General features: G+C 35.4%; 1 pseudogene; it reads right to left on the bottom strand.

The window, feature by feature from the left end:
* Positions 1-586: 586 nt before the first annotated feature.
* Positions 587-19265, bottom strand: LOC129504337 (alpha-enolase-like; annotated as a pseudogene).
* Positions 19266-19563: the final 298 nt, after the last annotated feature.

Genomic DNA, 19563 nt, shown 5'->3' on the forward strand with positions numbered 1-19563 from the left:
GTTACAGATGGCCAAGTTGGGCCTCTGTGACACTTCTAAGGAATCAGTGAGAGAACATTACCGGGGTGAGAGATGGAAGTAACTACAAACTAAGGGCCTTATCACTTGGGACCTTGAGCTTTCCATGGGAAAATCAGAAGCAGAGGTCTAATCAGCCCAATAGTGATGGAAGGACTCAGGAGCTTTCGTGGGCAGACCTTACCTGGCTATTGGGTTTCTGAAGTTCCTGCCAACAAACTTAGCCTTGCTGTCCAGTTCTTCTTTATTTCTGAGGTACTGGCAATATTCGGCCAAGTGCTCATATTAGCAATGTGTTCCAGTTTTGATCTGCCTGGAGCAGAGCCCCACTACCAGGCCAGCAATGAATGTGTCTTCAGTATCCCACAGGGATGAGACACCATGAAGCCCCCTCCCACCCCCCACCCCCCCGCCATGCATCGGAGTGGACCAACTTGCTTGCCTGAAAAGATGTCATCTCAGAGTCAATTTGGTTCACTTTAAGCAGGAGGCAGTTGCAAGACTTCTCACCTACGAAATCTTAGAAATCTGTTTTGGGTTGGTAACTGTTGAGACCATTCCCTACCACCTAGATTCCTGTCCTGACTATGAACTTTTTTTCAAGCTTCCTAGTCACCTTGGTTAAGGGATGTTCTATAGACTGGGTAGTCCTTGATGAAGAATTTGTACAGGTTGGTCAGCTTGTCAGATGTGATATACTTGCTCAAATCCAGATCACACTTTCTCTGCCCTGAAAAACTCTGAGGCAGCCACGTCCATGCCAATGGCAACCTTGAGTGTAAGCAGTTATCTTGATCTCATTCTTCAGCAGCTGCTTTTTTATTCTCTAGAATGTTAGGAATAAACATGCTTCCATCCCCCATATCGGTGGCATCTTTTCCATGTTTCTTATTGATGACGTTTTTCAGGTTCTGGTGAACCTCTGCTCCAATGCACATGGCTTTCTTGAGGTTTGCTACACCAAATGGGAGGATCATGAACTCCTGTATGGCCAGCTCATTGCCAACACTGTTGATCATACTCTCACTTCAAAATTGTCAGCCAAGACAGCAATGTGGAGGTATAGGGGCATCCCATTCTCAATAGCTCCAGCTTTGCAGACAGCCAGAGAAACTCCCAGAAGGGAGTTAGCATCTGTTCTGTCTTTATCATCAGTTTCTCAATCTTCTCCTAGTCAGGTTCTTGCTAATCAGAGTAGATGTAATAGTTTTATTGATGTGCTCACAGCCTTTGAGACACCTTTTACCACATAGCATGTTTTATCATTGTCTAGGATCTCTAGGGCCTCTTAAACACCAGCTGAGTCACTTTTGAGGTACAGAGATCAACTTAAAACAGTGGGATTCCCATGAGAGTGAAAGATCTCTCTGGTTGAGATCTTGAGAATAGTCGTGGTTCATTTCTGGCTGCCAGATGTCATGATGGGGCAAAGAAAGAGAGGGTGTTGCAGACACCAAAGGGTGAACAGCTGTAAGGTGTGTGTGTACCAAGTTGCCCCTGAGCTCCTCTCTGTGCTGTCTGCCCCAATGTCCTGCCCTGCTCCCAGAGACCTGACCATCTTATTTTAAAATGAAAACTTACAATATAAAGTTCTTTTATCTCAATAGTACCTGTCTACTCTGTCAACACATTTAGATCTGTTAGAACACTTGGACTCTAATAAGACATTTCATTGTACCTTTTCAAATAAATTGCCAAATATTCATTTTATTATTAATAAAGATAATAGAATTAATAGTGGGGAGTCTTGAAAAATGTAAAATTTTTTCAGGTATTTCTAGAATAAATTTCATAACTTACTATTTTCCAGTATTTTGTATAATCTGAAATGAGGTCTTTTGTAAAGTATATGAATTATAACCATTTTTATCCCTGTAGCTTGTGTTTCTGTTAATGTTTCTGTCATAAAAAGAATTTATTATTTTGTTTTGTTTTTTGTTTTAAAGATTTTATTTATTTATTTATTCATGATTGACACAGAGAGATAGGCAGACACATAGGCAGAGGGAGAAGCAGGCTCCTCGCAGGGAGCCTGATGTGGGACTCGATCCCAAAACCCCAGAATCATGCCCTAAGCCTAAAGCAGACACAACCACTGGGCCACCCAGGCATCCCAAGAATTTCTTATTGTAATAGTCTTTTTGTTTAAGTTTTTTGCATCTATGTCTATGAAATATATTGGCTATAACTATTAACTTCAGATTTTGGTGTCAAGAATTGATTTACAAATTGTTAGGAAGTTTTATGACTTTGTATTCTCTGAATAATTTTATGTATCATTCTTGAAATTTCTAACAAATAGAAAAATACATTAAGATTTCTTAAGTGTTCTTCTTGAAAAGATTTCAATAATGTATTTAATTTCTTTAGTAGATTAGAATACATCAGATTTTCTATTTTGTCTTATGTCAGTTTTGTAAGTCACAGTTTTCATGGATTTTGTAAAATTGTTAAATAAATTGAAATAATGTGTATATAATATTTTATTATTCTTATATCATTAATTGTAGAATCTGAGTGGTGTCCCTTTTTATAAATTCTTGATATTTTCAATGTGTTTTTTCCCTCTTAATAAGAATTGTTAAGGCTTCATTCATCTTAAAAATCATTTCAAAGAACCAACTTTGTTGGTTTTGCTGATATTATCTACTATGTTGATATTACTCCCTTTCTATTTTATTAGTTTTAGGCTTAAGTTGATTATCTCCATATTATATTTCTTTTTTTATAATAAATTTATTTTTTATTGGTGTTCAAATTACCAACATACAGAATAACATCCAGTGCTCATCCCGTCAAGATTCCATCAAAATCCTGGAGGAGAACACAGGCAACATCCTGTTTGAACTCAGCCACAGTAACTTCTTGCAAGATACATCCACGAAGGCAAAAGAAACAAAAGCAAAAATGAACTATTGGGACTTCATCAAGATAAGAAGCTTTTGCACAGCAAAGGATACAGTCAACAAAACTAAAAGACAACCTACAGAATGGGAGAAGATATTTGCAAATGATGTATCCATATTATATTTCATTTTGGTTTCTTTTATATATATGAAATAATATATATGAGTAAAATACATATAATATATAATAATATATATTATATATATACATTCTAAGCACTAGTTTAGGAAAATCTCACAAGTTTTACTATGTCTGCTCATTTTTATTATTTCAAATTATTCAAAAACTTTTTGTGTGATCTTCTCTTGACCAATGTTTATTTAAAATGTATTGTTTGATTTTGTATTAATTGGATATTTTATTATTATCCTTTGTTATTGATTTGTAGGTTAATTTTGTTGTCATTAGAGAACATCATCCTGAATAATTATAATCTTTTGAAATTTGTTTAAGCCTTGTAAATTGTGGTTAGTTTTCTGTGTACACATGAAAGTGATGAAATCTGTTATTGTTGAATGTAGTATTTTAGACATCAGGTTTGTCAAGTAGGCCAAACATAATATTGCCTTTTAGATCTTTTATATCCTTATTGATCATTTGTCTGCTTCTTCTATCACCTATTGATAGAGGTAGATATTTCTATCTCATCTTTGTTCTGCTAATATTTTTAAAATATTGTGAAGCTGTTATATTATTTTCATAAGGCATTTTATTTTGAAAACTTCTGAGTAGACTGACTTTTTATTATTACTGTAAAATGTCCTTCTTTATTTCAAATATTGATTCTTGCCTCAGTAATGGGATAGCACATTTGTATTAACTTCTTAAGTGCTGTCCTTCATATTTCACTAACTTGATCCAGGAGTTTATTTCCTAAAAATCGTCAATAAATTAGGAACAAAGAAAATGAGGCCCATAATTGCTAAATATGGGTTATGTAAAGATGATTTTATAATTTTGATACTCATTCATTCATTCACTCATTCATCTCTTCATTTATTTAACTGGATTAATGTACCCTTTTTGTGTTTGGTACTAAATGAGTTGAAAGGGTTGAGGAAGGGATATATTCGGCTGAGAGGGGGAGATTCTAGAAAGTTTAGAAAATCCTTGGGCAGGGGCACCTCGGTCACTCAGTCAGTTAAGCACCTGCCTTCAGCACAGGTCATAATCTTAGGGTCCTGGGATTGAGCTCCCAGTTGGGAGTCCCTGCTTGTTGGGCATTTTGCTTTTCTCTCTCCCTTTGCTCCTCCTCCCTGCTCATGTTTTTCTCTCTCTCTCTCAAATAAAATCTTAAAAAAAAAAAAAAAAAAAAAAAAACTTTGGGCCAATAAGAAAGATTATAGATTTTTAAGTGCTCTATATGTAGCTTGGTCTTCCTAAAAATAAGTTTCTAAACATTAACAAGTTGATGCCAAATACTACATTTTACATAGTTTCTTCATATAATCCTTGTTATAATTATAATTAGATGAGATCATTAGTACCAACAATCAAATTGGCAATATTAGGGACTAAGGAGTTAAGTTTTTGAAATTAACTTGTATTGGAATATAGGCTAGTGTTTTAAAAATGATCAAATAAGAAAGAATATGTATATACATTTGAGCAATTTTTAAAGGGAAAATGGAAGGACTAGAAGAAGAGGTTGGGAAAATTCTCCAAATAGATATGCAAATTGGCAAAAAATAAGGGACTGAGACATAGCAGGTGAATTTAGGGGTTCCAGTTTTCATGTAAAAGGAGTGTTAAATTACCAAAGAGATAATATAAGAGAGGAAGTAAAATCCTCAGAGAATAATTTCCAAATGCAGGAGAAAATCAATAATCTTCAATATGAAAGGCACAGATGAGTAACAGGTAGAGGAGTGAAAGGTGTTGCATATGCAGATATGTATGAGTAAACTGAAAAAAAAAGGAACAAAAAGAGTTTACTGAAGTATAAAGGAAGAAAGAATATTCTTTTAAAAATGAGAACTGAATTAATATAGAATCTCTTCAGAACCGAAGAATACTGTAGGACACTAATACAATTATTGAGGGGCGTATTTTGGATACAAAATTTTAAAAAATACCTTGATAATTAAAGATATGAGGCATAAAAATTATTTCAGGCATGAAAAGTTTTAGAGTATTTAGTTCTTATGCATCTATATCTAAGAAAATAAGTGATATGTATTTCTATTTTTAAAAATCTAAGAAAAAGGGAACAGTATGAACTCCATGGGGAAAAAAAAAAGTCCTGAAAAGATACACTCTGAATATGAATCAAATCAAATCAAATACATTTGAGCAAGTGATATAATAAAAGAAGACAAAATCCATTTGTCTCCATACTTGAAGTATTACAAAGTAAGTGGTACAGATTTTGTTTCATAAAGTTTTCTTCTCTTTGCAAGTTTATTTACAATACTTGCTTCTGCAACATCCATTAATAAATCATAGTATTGTAAATCTGTGTTGTTGGACCTTAATCTTCAGAATCTCTTTACGGACAGTATATTCACATTCAGGCTAGATTAGAATGTAAGTGTTCTAAATTTTGACAACAATAACAAAATAATTACAAATTTTGACAACAATAACAAAATAATTACATGGTTGATAGAAGTTGGAAAAGCAAGGTTACATGGAAAGGAACAGGTTAGATAATTCCATACCATGTATCATGTGGAGTTAAGGGGAAAATTCTACAATTTAAAATTTTAAACCTAACCAATGAAGATCAAAACCTTCATGAAATATTTGTAAGAGGAAACAGAAAATAAGTTGGGTAATTGTATAAATGCGCTAAACGTTGTTTCATAGCAGCATATCAACGGTCACCACCTAATTCAGTAAGTCAAGAAATGGAAGAATGACTCTAGGTATCTGCAAATTGTTATTATAGACTCCATGTAGCTTCTCTAAGCAGGAAATAATTCCCTAAAAAATATTACACGTCTCACAACATTTTCAGGAGTGCCAGATAGTTAATCTTGGCTATTTTACAACCAGGCAAAAAGTAGATCCATTGAATTCAGGGAGAAAATTAACACAGTGCTGGAGTTCTCCAACTCAAGTAAAACCACATGTGTCACCTACCCCTCTGCATGTATGACTCTGAGGACTAGTGGCACCACAGATGTGCCACACAGCAATCCTGGACTAACAGGAGTCCTTGTATGCTTGCTACAACAAATATGCAGCTGCCACTCTGTGTGGCTCTTTTCTAAATCCAAATCTAATATGGAAGCATCTAATTATTAAAAATGCCACTCACATGCCTGCATTCCAGAGGCAAGTGAGTCTCAGAAATGTAAACTAGCACCACTAAGATATGTTAGTGGCCTTTGTTTGTTGTTTAAAACACAGAAATGTATTCATTCATTGATTTTAGAGGCCAGAAGTCCAAAATCAAGGTATCAGCAGGGCTATGCTCCCTTTCAAGTTTCTAAGGGATGATCCCTTCTTGCCTCTTCCAGCTTCTGGTGGCCACAGGTATTTCTTGATGTGACAGACACATCATCCAAATCTCTTTGTCTTTTTTTTTTTTTTTACCTCTTTTTTTTTTTAAAGATTTTATTTATTTATTTATTCATGAGAGACACACAGAGAAAGAGAGAGGCAGAGACACAGGCAGAGGGAGAAGCGGGGTCCCTGTGGGGAGCCCGACGTGGGACTCGATCCCGGGTCTCCAGGATCAGGCCCTAGGCCCAAAGCAGGCACCAAACCACTGAGCCACCCAGGGATCCCTTTTTATCTCTTTAAAATTGATAATAGATATATATCATCCATCTAACTGTTCCCTAAATTTTTCCAGCATCATTAAGATGTTGACATATAACATGTGAATTTAAGGTATACAGTGTGATGATTTGACACACATATAATTGCAAAATGAACAGCACAATAGTGTTAGTTAACACCTTTATCTCTTCACACCTTTGCTTTTTAGTGTAATCTAATAGGTGTTATTATGAGTTAGTTTCTCAAATATTTACATTTTTTATTTAGGAAATAAGATGAAAAAGGTTTTCCTCAGTAGAATTTTGTTTATTATATTCCATTATATATATAAAATATTCATTATATATATATTATATATATTCATTATATATAATATATATATTCATTATATATCAACATTGTAATACTTTTACCTTCTCAAATTAATAAAAATAATTATAGTTTTAATTTTCTGAATACTTATCTATGCAAAGCATTTTTCTCTTTAGATTCTTTTACTTAATTCTCACAGCAGCTCTTGGATATAGACAAAATAGTCTCACATTACTAAAAAAAAAGAAAAATTCTTGAAAGTTAACAGAACTTTCATACGCTCAATCAAGACAGAAAATAGCAGAACCAGGAATGGAATTTAGATTTTTCATTTTTAATATCCAAAAAGCTATAAGAAAAGAAAGTTGTGATTATACATTTTTTTTAAAAAAAAAGAGGAAAACTTACAAAAAATTCAATATCCAACTTACATAACACAGATTTACCATTCTGGGTGAAAAAAGATATGTAGGACAATAATAAATATTTTTAAACAAACTTAGTGAATGTCAATATAATCACAACTTTCATAAGTGTCTACTAATTTAATATTGTTCAAATTTTCTTTAAAAGTAATTCTGTTCAAAATCATCTCAACTCTCAACTCTCCTACTATGTATTTACAGTTTGTTTTGTTACAATATCTAAACTATCAAAATAAAATTATTTTCAAATAAATATCTAGCTGCAGATGTATATGTAATTTATTATATACCAGTGTGTCACACCTTTCTTATAGCTTTTGATTTACTATTTTAAATACAAGTCCTCATAAAAATTCAGCCAATATAAGAAACTTTGAAAACTGTCATGAATAGAAGACACTGATGGTTACCAGAAAGGCAGGAGGGGGTGGGTGGGTGAAATAAGGGATGGGGATTAAGGAGTGCACTTGTGATGAGCACTGAGTTTTGTATGGAAATGTTGAATCACTATATTGTGCAAGTGTAATATTATGCTGTATGTTAACTAACAGGAATTTAAATAAATCTTTAAAAATTCCCATGAATAGGGTTATTTTTGTATTGTATGTTTTTATGTAATTCCTTGACGACTCTGTACATTTGAAACTGTATGTAGCTTAAAAACCACTTCTTTTAACTTCACAAAAAATTATAATAACTTTAATTGCAATTTTAAATTTTTAACTAAATAACAAATGCAATGAATAGTGAAAAGTATTTAAAAACAAGTTTCTTTGGAGAATCATAGTTTAATGTGTACAATAAAAATGTCCTAAATAGCCTCTCATCCAGAAATTGCTACTCATTTTACATTATTACTAAAATTATGCATTAATAGCCCAGTAACTTCATTGATTTTTTAAAGTCTTTTTCAAAGTTCTTGGCAACTAAATGCTGTTGATGAATAATGCAATAGTTTGCTAAAACACCTGGAGTTTCCTATTTAGGTTGGCTGTAAACCTGTGTTCCCTACTAACCGTTAGCGTTCCATCTGTTATATAAGCGATGTCATTGGAAAAGGGAATATTTTTTTCCTGTAAACTAACTTTAAAGGTTTCAAATATTGACAAGCTCTGTGTATTACAGTATGTTATTCTAAGTGACATCTCCTCTGTCACTTTTTAAAAATTATTTTTGAAAAAAAATTATTTTTGAACTGTGTATATGGTAACTTCAGTTTATTATCCTTCATTTTCATTTACCTGCCCATTGAGTCATCTAAAAACAGTATCTCTGCTCAGTGAAAAGGAATAAATTGTATCACATTTGAACTACCTTTCATCACAGTACAAATATGTTCACATACAACCACCAGGATTAATTTTTCTCTGTATTGTATGGTTCATCATATTTTGTATTATTTTTACTTCTTATAGGAAAGAAAAGAAACCTTATAGTTATGAATTTCAGGGTTTTTAAGCATTTTGTTGACAGAATAACACTTTCCAGAATTCATTTAAACTTCAGAATTTTATGGTTGTTGTTTTTTTTTAATTTGTATTTATTCTTAACATTTTTGTTGCTTAATTAGGAAAAATATCTTACCCAATTAAATATAACCATGATGTTCATTTAGGGATGATGTGATAAAATCCTAGAATATATATTCAACTGACTAATACAGACATTTTTCTCTGTATAAACTTTTAAAATAAGATCTAAAATTACCTTTATAAATACAATAAATATAAATAAATAAATATAAATATAATCACAAACTGATACAAGAATATCAGGGAAGAGGTCGTGTAGACAACTCATATACCACAAGTGGTGCTGCCATGGTGAAATGGCTTTCCAAAATGTTGAACAAACTTTTGGTTAAGTTCTAAATAAAGCAAAGTACAATCTCCCCAAAAATGTACCCTGTAGCTCCACTCGATGTACATTGAAGTTGTATAAAATCTGTTTTTTATTTATGTGTAAAATGGAAGGCAATTCTAGGTTCTATTTAAAGTAGAGGGATGCCTGGGTGGCTCAGTCGGTTACATGACTAACTCTTAGTTTCAGCTCAGGTCATGATCTCAGGGTCCTGAGACAGAGCTCAGCATTGGGGTTTGGGCTCAGTGGAGAATCTTTGCTTCAAGCTTCTCTCCCTCTGCCCTTCCCCCATAGCACACTCTCTCTTGCTCTCTCTCTCTCTCAAATAAATTAAAAAAAAATTTTTTAAGAGAATTATTGCATAATTCTCTTAACAAAAAGAATAAGCAGACACCTTATCCCACTCTTCCTCTATCAAAACCCAGTTTATTTATTCTGTATCACTTTATAAATTCTGATAATATATTATTTTTGTCCCTCTAGTTATTATCTATTTCCTCCCCCATCCACACACACCCAGACACGTTTACACACATAACACACACATCGTCTGAATGTGAACTTCTTGAGAGTGGGACCCTTGTCTGCCTTCCTCATCGCATCATCACCAAGACTGAGCCTGACACCTTGTAGGCACTCAATAAAATACCTGGTAAATAAATAAAATAACTTACTTTTCGAGCATTTAATTTCAACTAAATTGTCCTTCTCAATGAATCCTGTGTAATAGCTTAAGACACAAAGTAATTAGGACAAGATCAGAGCAATTCAAGCTGAACACTGCAGTGTGATTAGTCGTAGCAGTGACTTACATGGTTATTTTAATGTTAACTACCCAAGAAGACAGCTTTCACATAAAAAAAAAAAAGTATTGTTATAATCTGAATTTCTAAACTAAAAGTCAAATGAGTTTATTGTAATAGTTGCACAATGTGTTATCCAATCACAAACTTTGAAGCATTGACAGTTTTAGTCTCTGGTGTAAGAAACATCGACGTAAGAAACCTAGTCATTCAGAATGAGCCAAGGTACCCTTTAGCAGAAATATGGAATTACAGTTTGCCTGAGGAATACCAGGATTGCTCACGTTTGCGTATTTAGATGAATAGTACATTTCTACCAGGTTTGCGCTATAATTGGAACTTAAGTAACATTTGTAAAGTGTTATCCGTCAGAGCCTGAAGAGACCCAAAGAGAATGTATGTCATTATGCAAAATTACTAATTAAGTACAAGTAATTTAGCAGATAATTTACATGTTCATTTTATAATAGAAATTATTTAGTTTTAGGGTTCTCTTTGTATTTCTAAAGTAATCTTGACCCAAGGGATCACAGACTGTTAAGAAGAAGTATAAATTATGGAATGAGACATATGTTTAACTGATTCATAGAGCTTTTGTTGTGGCTAATGATTCCTCTAACAGTAATTGCATAAGGGAAAACATTTTCTTTTTAAGTAAATAATGTTCATTACCTCTTAAATCTACTGTCACTTGACAACACTAATGTGGAAAAATTTCTACCTTCTTGATTAGCTCTCCAAGGATATCCAGCAGCTTTAAATTAATATTGATCAAACAGAAACCATCATATCTATCAAAATGTTCTTATGAATGTGGATGCATGGGAAAAAATTTCAATAGGTTCTAGGAAAGAGAAACACTTTCTTGAAATATACTGTAAATATATTGTAAAATATTAGGATGAGGAAATTATGCTGGAATGTGGGATTTATTTTGTGGTCATTGATAAGTACCAGATCCATTGAGAAAATCTTAAATATGTCAATAGTAAAGATTTATAGCTGTACAGTCAAATTGTGGCCATATTACATTTACAATTGTTACCTTAACACTACCACTTGGGGGAGAAATGAAAACAAACCCACACTCCCCAACTGACAGTTTTTATCCAAATCATCTGAAAAAGGGTAGGAACTCTATTTATTCACAGCTTTAGTGCCGATATCCTAAAACAGTGCTGAGTCACGCTTTAGGTGACAACTCCTCAAGTTCTATTTTCTTTTGGTTTAATTTATTGTTGGCTTTCAAGTAACTTTTCAAAAGTTTAGTGTTTAGTTATTTTATTTTTCTAATTGTTATTGGTGTATATATTTAATGTATATACTTAATGCTATCAAATTTCCCCCTCATAATTCCTTTAGCTATACCTCAGATTCTGCTATGTTTCATTTACATTTTGAGAAGTATTGCAGTTTGACATGAATTTCCAGTTCCATCCAAGAGTTGTTTAACATTGTGTTTAATTTCTAAATAAAAAAATAAATAGATAAATAAATAATTTCTAAATAGGAGAGCTTTTTGTTTTTCCATCTTGTTATTTCTAGTTTTATTGAAAAGAGTTCAGAGAATGTTCTTTGTCTTATTCTTATTTTTAAGAATGTATTAAGATTTCCTTTATGACATTAAAAAAAGATAAATTCTCATGAACATTTTCTGTGCATTTAAGAGAAGTGCAGTATCTTTATCTGGGTTAAAATTTCAATCTGTAAAGTCTAATTGTAAAGTCAATTATTGATACAATTGATATATTTAGACTCCAATTTCTTATATTTTTTTAAGTTTTATTTACATGGCATTATATCAAAATGTAGTAATTTATTCTCTCATCATACATTTTGGTATTTATAAAGATTTGTAGTTTTAGATTAATGGTTACTTTTTTACTAATATACTAATATGTTTTAGAATATACTCAGGCTTCTCACTTTGCTGGATTCTGTCCATTATTCCCTTCTATGAATAATACTGAATTTTTTTTTTTTAGTAATACTGAATTTAACTAGACACATTGTTTCCTCATCTCCCTTTCCCTCCAAATTCAATTTGAAGTAATGTCTCATACTCCCAGTTAATACTTATAAGGCAATTAGTGAACTGATTTTACTTTCCACATCCACTTTCAGTTTTCTAAACCACTTTTAATTCTGTTACTTTTATCTAAAACATCAGAGCAGTCAACTAACACATGCTTTATAGGTGCTCCTTATGTTTATCACTTCTTACAAATAAATATATATTCAATGTTTATCACCAGTTTTAAGCTCATATCCTTAATTGTTTACATTTTCTAAATATAACTTCCTAGCAATTTTCCTAGGAAGGACTTATCGGAACAATATTCCCTGATTTCTGTCATATTCTTAAGCTTGTGCATGGCCTTCAGACTAGAAGATCAATTTAGATAGTAGATCTTTTGATCAAACTTGTTTCCCTTAGGATCTTAAATGAATTGTATGGTTTTCTGGCACAAAAAAATTGCTGTTGAAAATTGTAATGTCATTCGGATTCCTTTCCTTTGTAAGTCAGTAAATTTGAGTAATTGGCTTTATTTTGTTAAATAATTCATGAATCTCATCTCAGATAGGAAGAAGTTCCAAAGAGTTGTGCAAAATGGAAGGGTTTTAAAAGCAGAAAGAGGGCAAGACAAGGAAAATAGTGTATTTTATTGGGGCATGGCCACCTTCCTTTTGGGGATGGGAAGGTCTATCAAGTGGATAGCCACACTAGTGCTACGTGATAATTCCAGATCAGCTGGTTAAAGGCTATAATCCTTGGACAGGCTGAAACTCCAGTTAGGTTAGGTATTAAGTCTTGGTTTGCTGATGGTGGGCTTAGCACCAGTGACTCCATTTTGGGCCTGTTGTCTCTTTTTTTAGCAATTTCCCTTTTTTGATCAGACTCTCAGGGCCTGAGATATGATCAAAATTTAAGGCTTTAGCTTTACTCTCAGCTGTTACTCTGTAGTTCTTGTAGCTTTTACTGATCTTCTGTATGATATTCACAAGTCATGATGTTTCTTCGCAGACTCTCTGTGTGGTATTCACAGGTTATGACTTCAGACTAACAAATTTAGTCGTTTATTTTCTTCATTCTTTTTTGGCATTCCACTTTAAGGGAGATCATTTGCTTGGTGGTTCATGGTTGTGAACAAGCATTTAAAACTTTTGAGAGGTGGCCCCGGTGGCTCGGCAGTTTGGCGCTGCCTTCAGTCCAGGGCGTGATCCTCGGGACCCAGGGTCGAGTCCCACGACGGGCTTTCTGTGTGTAACCTACTTCTCCCTTTGCCTGTGTCTCTGCCCCTCTCTTTCTGTGTCTTTCATGAATAAGTAAATAAAATCTTTTAAAAAGTTGTTAAAACTTTTGAGAAAATACAATGCCTTTAGGAGATTCTATGATTATTATAAGTAAGATAATTCTCAATGTCTGGAGTGTACTTTGGAGCCATGATGCTCAAGACCCAAACCAATGAAAATCAAGTAAGTAAAAAGACCCCCTCCCCCAAAGGAGTCCCCTTGTTAAGCCAAGTGGCTTGCTCAATCGTCTTATATGACCAAATATCTACTATCTCAGAAGTGTTAATCAAGATGCAGCAGGTAGTGTTGGCCAAAGCACAGATACCTCACTGCTCAGCCAAGATAATCAAGGGCTATCCTAACATCAAGAGCCTTGACCAGAGAGTCTAAGGATTTTTGTTGGCCAGCTATTGTTCTAGCAGCAGATTCTGCAATATTTTCAAGAGTTAAGGAGAGGTTCCTGATCGTAGTCTTTAAATTTATACCTAGCTGGAAAAGTAGAGCCAAAGGAAGTGAATCCTGAATCATGAACTCCTCCTGGTCAAGTCCTGACTAATTTGATGATGTAAATTCAGGGGATTTGAAAAATGAATTGTCTTGGTTCATTTGTGCAGTTAGGGGGCATAGTTGGATATCCTCAGAGGCATTGCCTGGTTATGTGCCAGATATCTAGGCATTCAGAGGTCTAAGGGAAATGATAATCACCGCAAAGATAAACCCTGACAGTGCACAAACCATTCCAGTTAATGTGGCATTATTAATGGATTCATTGACAGGGATTATTGCATTTGCCTGTTCAAACCAGGTGTCAGTTGGGTTTTCAGCACATTCTGAAAGTAAGCCTCCCAAGCTGAAATAAAGAATTACTTTAAGTACTTTGCAAAGATGGGTGCTACTGTTGAGATTTTTTTTTTTCATGACTGGGGGAAGACCTGATTTAGATAATCATGGGAATGTAGAGGTGCAACTGTACTAAGAGGTACACAGGTATCTGTGTTTTGTTGAGCAAGAAGTTATAATTGGAGAAAAGATAAAAAGCCACTGGATGTTCTGGTCATAAAAGTTGAGCTTGGGAAGAAGCTTCTAAGGGCTGTCGATCATAGTTTATGGTGACACTGGGAATTGAAGATAAATTGATCACAGGGAGGATGAGGAAGTCTCAAGCATCATGGATAGATTGATTTCTTTGATGACAGATCAAGCAGTCTATAAGGTTACCTCCCTTAGCAATGGCCTGAGAGACATAGATGAGGGCCTCCTCTTTCCAGGCCAATGCCAGAGTAAAGGAAAGAAAGAGAAGAAAGAGTTTCTTATTTAGTTAAATAGTGAAGTTTTGATCTGGCATCTTGGGTGGAAGCATTCTATATGGTTGTCAGATACTTCTTTTCTTTATCATTTCGTTCTGGAAGTCTCCTGTGTCTATACAGGACTACATGTCATACAGAGCCTTCTTTAGCTGTGAGATGTGTACCCAAGGTTTAATACCTTCTCATTTTTGAGCAGTGTCAGTGGTCAGGAGCACTAGGAGAAGTCCCTTCCAGCAAGGCTCGAGGGCTGTCTTCTTCTGATATGGTTTCTGGAATACTCTAGTCACCAGTCTCCAGGCTATGACGAATAGGACCCTCTGATTAGTTCTCTCAACCATGCCTGATGATGGAAGGTGATAGGCACAGTGATCATTCCAAGAAATTTGCAAGGTTTTTTGCTAAGACTCTTATGATTTGTCAATTAGAGTGGATACCTCAATCACTAGAGACTGTGGGAGGTATACGGAGAGGGAAACACATTTTCTAACAGTTTCCTTGCCACTGTGAGGACATCAGCCTTGAGGCAGGGGAAGGTTTCGGCGCATCCAGAATGCATATATCTAGTAACATGTTGATAACCCATACTGGGAGGCAATTGCATGAGGGCTAACTGTAGGTGCTCAGAGGGTCCAAAAGGAAAAGGTTTGACATCCCTAGAAACAAAAATAATTTTTTGAGGTGTATGGGCCTGACATATCAGACATTTGTGGTAAAATGTTACATTTTTAGAGTCTCCCCACCAATGTTTGTTCATAATTTGAGTCATCGTAAATGCACCACAGTGGGTGAAGGAATGTAAATTCGGAAAACTGGGTTATGCCAAGGAGCTTGGAAGAACCAAGCCAACTCTGGTTTCCAAGGTTCATTGAACTTTAACCACTGTCTTGTGTTTCTTAATTTCCCTGATTCAGAAGTAGATCGTTGCTGTGTTGCAAGGACATCAGGATGCCCAAGTCTGGCAACATGAGGTCATTTGTTTGTTTGCTGTTTGTTTGCAAACGCAGAAAAAAATTCAACTACAATTGTCCCAAACTTCATAGATTCTGTTGCTTTTGCATGAAAGTCAGTTAGGACATTCTCCTGACACTCAGCATTGGTCTTTTGCCTCAATTTTGATGACAGCAATTTCAGTAGATAAGAGAATAACATTAAGAAGGTCGTTTACTCATCCATTTTTGGTTAGAATCCCAGTGGGCATAAGAAAACCCCTTCGTTTCTAAAACACCCACAAAATCAGAGATGACTCCAAAGATACATCAATATAAATATTAACGGTTTGTCCTTCTGATAATTGGCATGTTCTGGTAAGGGTCTAGGGCTCTATCTGTTGGACCGGTTGAGCTCATGGAAGATCTCCCCTCTCAAGTAGTTCATGTTGGATAGTAACAGCATACTAGCAATTTTCCAAGTAACAAAGATATGTCTTGCACATCAAGATGTGGAGTCACAAAATGGGATGTTATTACCACATGGTCATGGGGCTGGCGTTCATCAGACAAGGGTATAATGTAACAGGATTTAGAATGTTGAGACCTTAAGGTTTAGATTAAGTGGTGAAAGCAGAAGGATCTCATTGGAAGTTGTCAGCTTGCAGGGAAATGTTGAATCAATTCAGAGTTAAGAAGACTTTTGGAGAGCGTGTGGGGTTTATAAGTAAATGTCATTTCCTAGGGTCAAATCCACTGGAGCGTCTACTAATTTTGCAGCTGGAGCTCCATAGCCTTAAGGCAGTTCAGATATGCACAGACAACAGAATCAAGTTGTAGACTACAATAGGCCATACAGCTATGTTTATTACTATGTTCTTGTGTGAGCATTCCCAGGGCTTGGTTATCCCTTTCATGCACAAATAAAGTGAAAAGTTTGGAATGGTTAGGTAACCCTTGGGCAGACAGCTCTTGTAATACTTGTTTTAGTCTTATAAAGGCCTGCTTATATTTTTGTTCCAAAGGAGGAGGTTCAGGGGCTGAAATTTTAGTAAATTCATAAAGTGAAGTGAATAAAGAAAAATTAGGAACCCATGCTCTGCAATAGCTACCAAGACCTAGAAATCCACAAAGCTGCTGCTTAGTTGTGGGCCTGGAAAACTCTTGAATGAGTCGAATTCTTTTTGGAGATAGCTGGAATCCTTCAGCACTTAGATTATGACCTAGGTAATAAACAGTGTCTCCAAATACTTGTAATTTCTCCTTAATCACTTTGTCTTTCAGTTAACTGTTGTAAGCAAATGAATGGGATCCTTTATGGGTCAGTACTGAGCATAGGTTGTCTGCATATTGTAAGAGGGTTGATTTTCTTTAAATCTTGTGGAGTGCTTGAGAGAAATAGGCAGGGGTCTCAGTAAACCTTTGAGTTATGACTATCCAGATATATCGTTGATTGTTTTTTTTTTTTTTTTTTTAGATTTTCTTTTTTTTATTTTTATTTATTTATGATAGTCACAGAGAGAGAGAGGGGCAGAGACACAGGCAGAGGGAGAAGCAGGCTCCATGCACCGGGAGCCCGACGTGGGACTCGATCCCGGGTCTCCAGGATCGCGCCCTGGACCAAAGGCAGGCGCCAAACCGCTGCGCCACCCAGGGATCCCGATTGTTCTTAGTAAAGACAAATGGATATTGGCTGTTAGGTCCTCAGGGATGCTGACAAATGCTTAACAAAGTCTGTAACAGCGAACCGTTTTGAGTCTGGTGGGACTTAAAAGGAAAAGCTTTTCAAATTTGGAACAACTGAGAAATAAGGGAGTAATTATCTTATTAATAGATCTCAGGTCCTGAACAAGTCACGATCTCAACACATTAGGTTTTTGGGCTGGGAAGATTGGCATGAGAGGGGCTACTCCAGGGAATATGAAACTGTGGGCAATTAGGTCTACTACTGGTGTGAATCCTTGTATACCCCGAAGTTTTAATGGATATTGAGGTAATTTGGGAAGAGCTTTAGTTATGCCTGTATAAGTTTTTTTTGTAGGTTTTGCATTTTTATTCTCCCTATATCAATATAAGAAGTAGCCAAGTTTTAGAAACATTGATTAAATCAGGGGACTTTTGGGATCCTTGGGTGGCACAGCGGTTTAGCGCCTGCCTTTGGCCCAGGGCGCGATCCTGGAGACCCGGGATCGAATCCCACGTCGGGCTCCCGGTGCATGGAGCCTGCTTCTCCCTCTGCCTATGTCTCTGCCTCTCTCTCTCTCTCTCTCTCTCTGTGTGACTATTATAAATAAATAAAAATTAAAAAAAAATAAATCAGGGGACTTTTGTTGGAATTCCCACTCTTCTATCAAGGACATATTGTAAGGAACATGAAAGTTCAGGTTCAGGCTGGTCTGAAATCTCTAAGGTAAGGTCTCCATTGGAGGCAAAATGTATTAGCCCTTTTAACTTAGAAAGAAGATCTCCACCTTATTGATTGACTGGGGTTGTGTCACATAGCAAAAAAATGGGAATGTTTTTCAGTAAAAGTGGTATCAGAGTCACTTGTGCTTGTTGAGACAGAAATTCTCTTAAAATTTTACTAGATACCTTCACTATGGAAGCTTTTTCACTTTGAAGGATTTTTTTTCCTGAAAGATTTGTTGTCCTAGGAGAGTGGGGTTTATTTATTTATTTATTTAGCTTTTATTTTTATTTTTATTTTTTTTTTGAGAGTGGGGTTTAAAGTAGCAAGTGTGGCTCTGACATCTACTAAAATTTAACAAGGATTCCCACTAATTTTAATTGTAGTTCTCTCTTAGCAGCTTATGAGAATTATTGGTTGAAACCTTGGAGTTCCAACAACTCTGGGAGAGACTCATTTGGGGGCCTTTCTATGGGGATAATTATGAAGGTATTCAGCTCTGTATGACCAGAAGTATTTGCATAGAACCTTTGAGAACAATCTTTTTTCCAGTGTCCCAGTTGACTACAAATCAGACATCAATCTGTGGGCCAGTATTTTGATGATGGATCCCTCGAGGGTGCAATGTGAGAGGACCCATGTTAACTAAGGTCTCTGGCCTTGGACCTGTTGTGGTTGTAAGGCCAATAGTTTCATGGACTTGTATTTATGATATTGTTTCAAAGTCCTTTCAAAGTGTTCAACTATGGCCATAAATTCAGTCAGACTGGTGGTCCCCATCCCATTCTCAGCCTTTTTATAAACCCACTAATTTCAGGAGATAATCCATTTACAAATAGGGCAGCTACCATACCAATCTGAAATGCCATAGGAAGATGAATTCCAAATGGGCTTAAAGTCTGTCACAGATTCATCTTTCAAATGGGGAACTGCATCTGTCACCAGTAGTTCCCAGTATGGAATTTGAGGAAGGATTCCAAACAAATGGGGAATTATAGGACTAAATGCTAGCATTTCTCAACATGGAGTCTGGGTATTGAACCCCGGGCTGCGTTTCCAATAAAATGGGGAATTGTTGTCTCAAGGACTAACAGTTCCCAGTGAGGAATAGGAATTCCAATCAAATGGCAACCTGCCTGGAAAGCCAATTAGACTGGGAGCTCAATGCAAAGAGAGCAGAAGTCAGAACCAAAAGGAACTTACCCACGGCACTTGGAAACATCAAGAAAGACACAGAATTCAAAAGGGTTTGTGGGTACCATGATTGTGTTTCTCATGGTCCCAAAAGCTTGGGAAGACTCCTCCTGTCCTAATGCTGCCACCAAATCCATTAAAAAAAAAAAAAAAAAAAAACTTCAACTGAGTAGATTTGAATACCTAATTGGTTTTATTCAATAATTCATGAATCAGAAAGCACCTCATCTAACAAATAGGAAGGAGCTCTGAAGAACTTATAATGAAAGGCTTTTAAAAGCAGAAAGGGGGCAAGATAAGAAAAATAGTGTACTGTTTCAGGCAAGGTCACCTTCCTTTTGGGAATGAAAAGGGGTCTATTAGGTGGATTACCTCACTAGT

The sequence above is a fragment of the Nyctereutes procyonoides genome, unplaced genomic scaffold (assembly GCF_905146905.1).
Source record: "Nyctereutes procyonoides isolate TBG_1078 unplaced genomic scaffold, NYPRO_anot_genome, whole genome shotgun sequence".
Taxonomy (NCBI): Eukaryota; Metazoa; Chordata; class Mammalia; order Carnivora; family Canidae; genus Nyctereutes; species Nyctereutes procyonoides.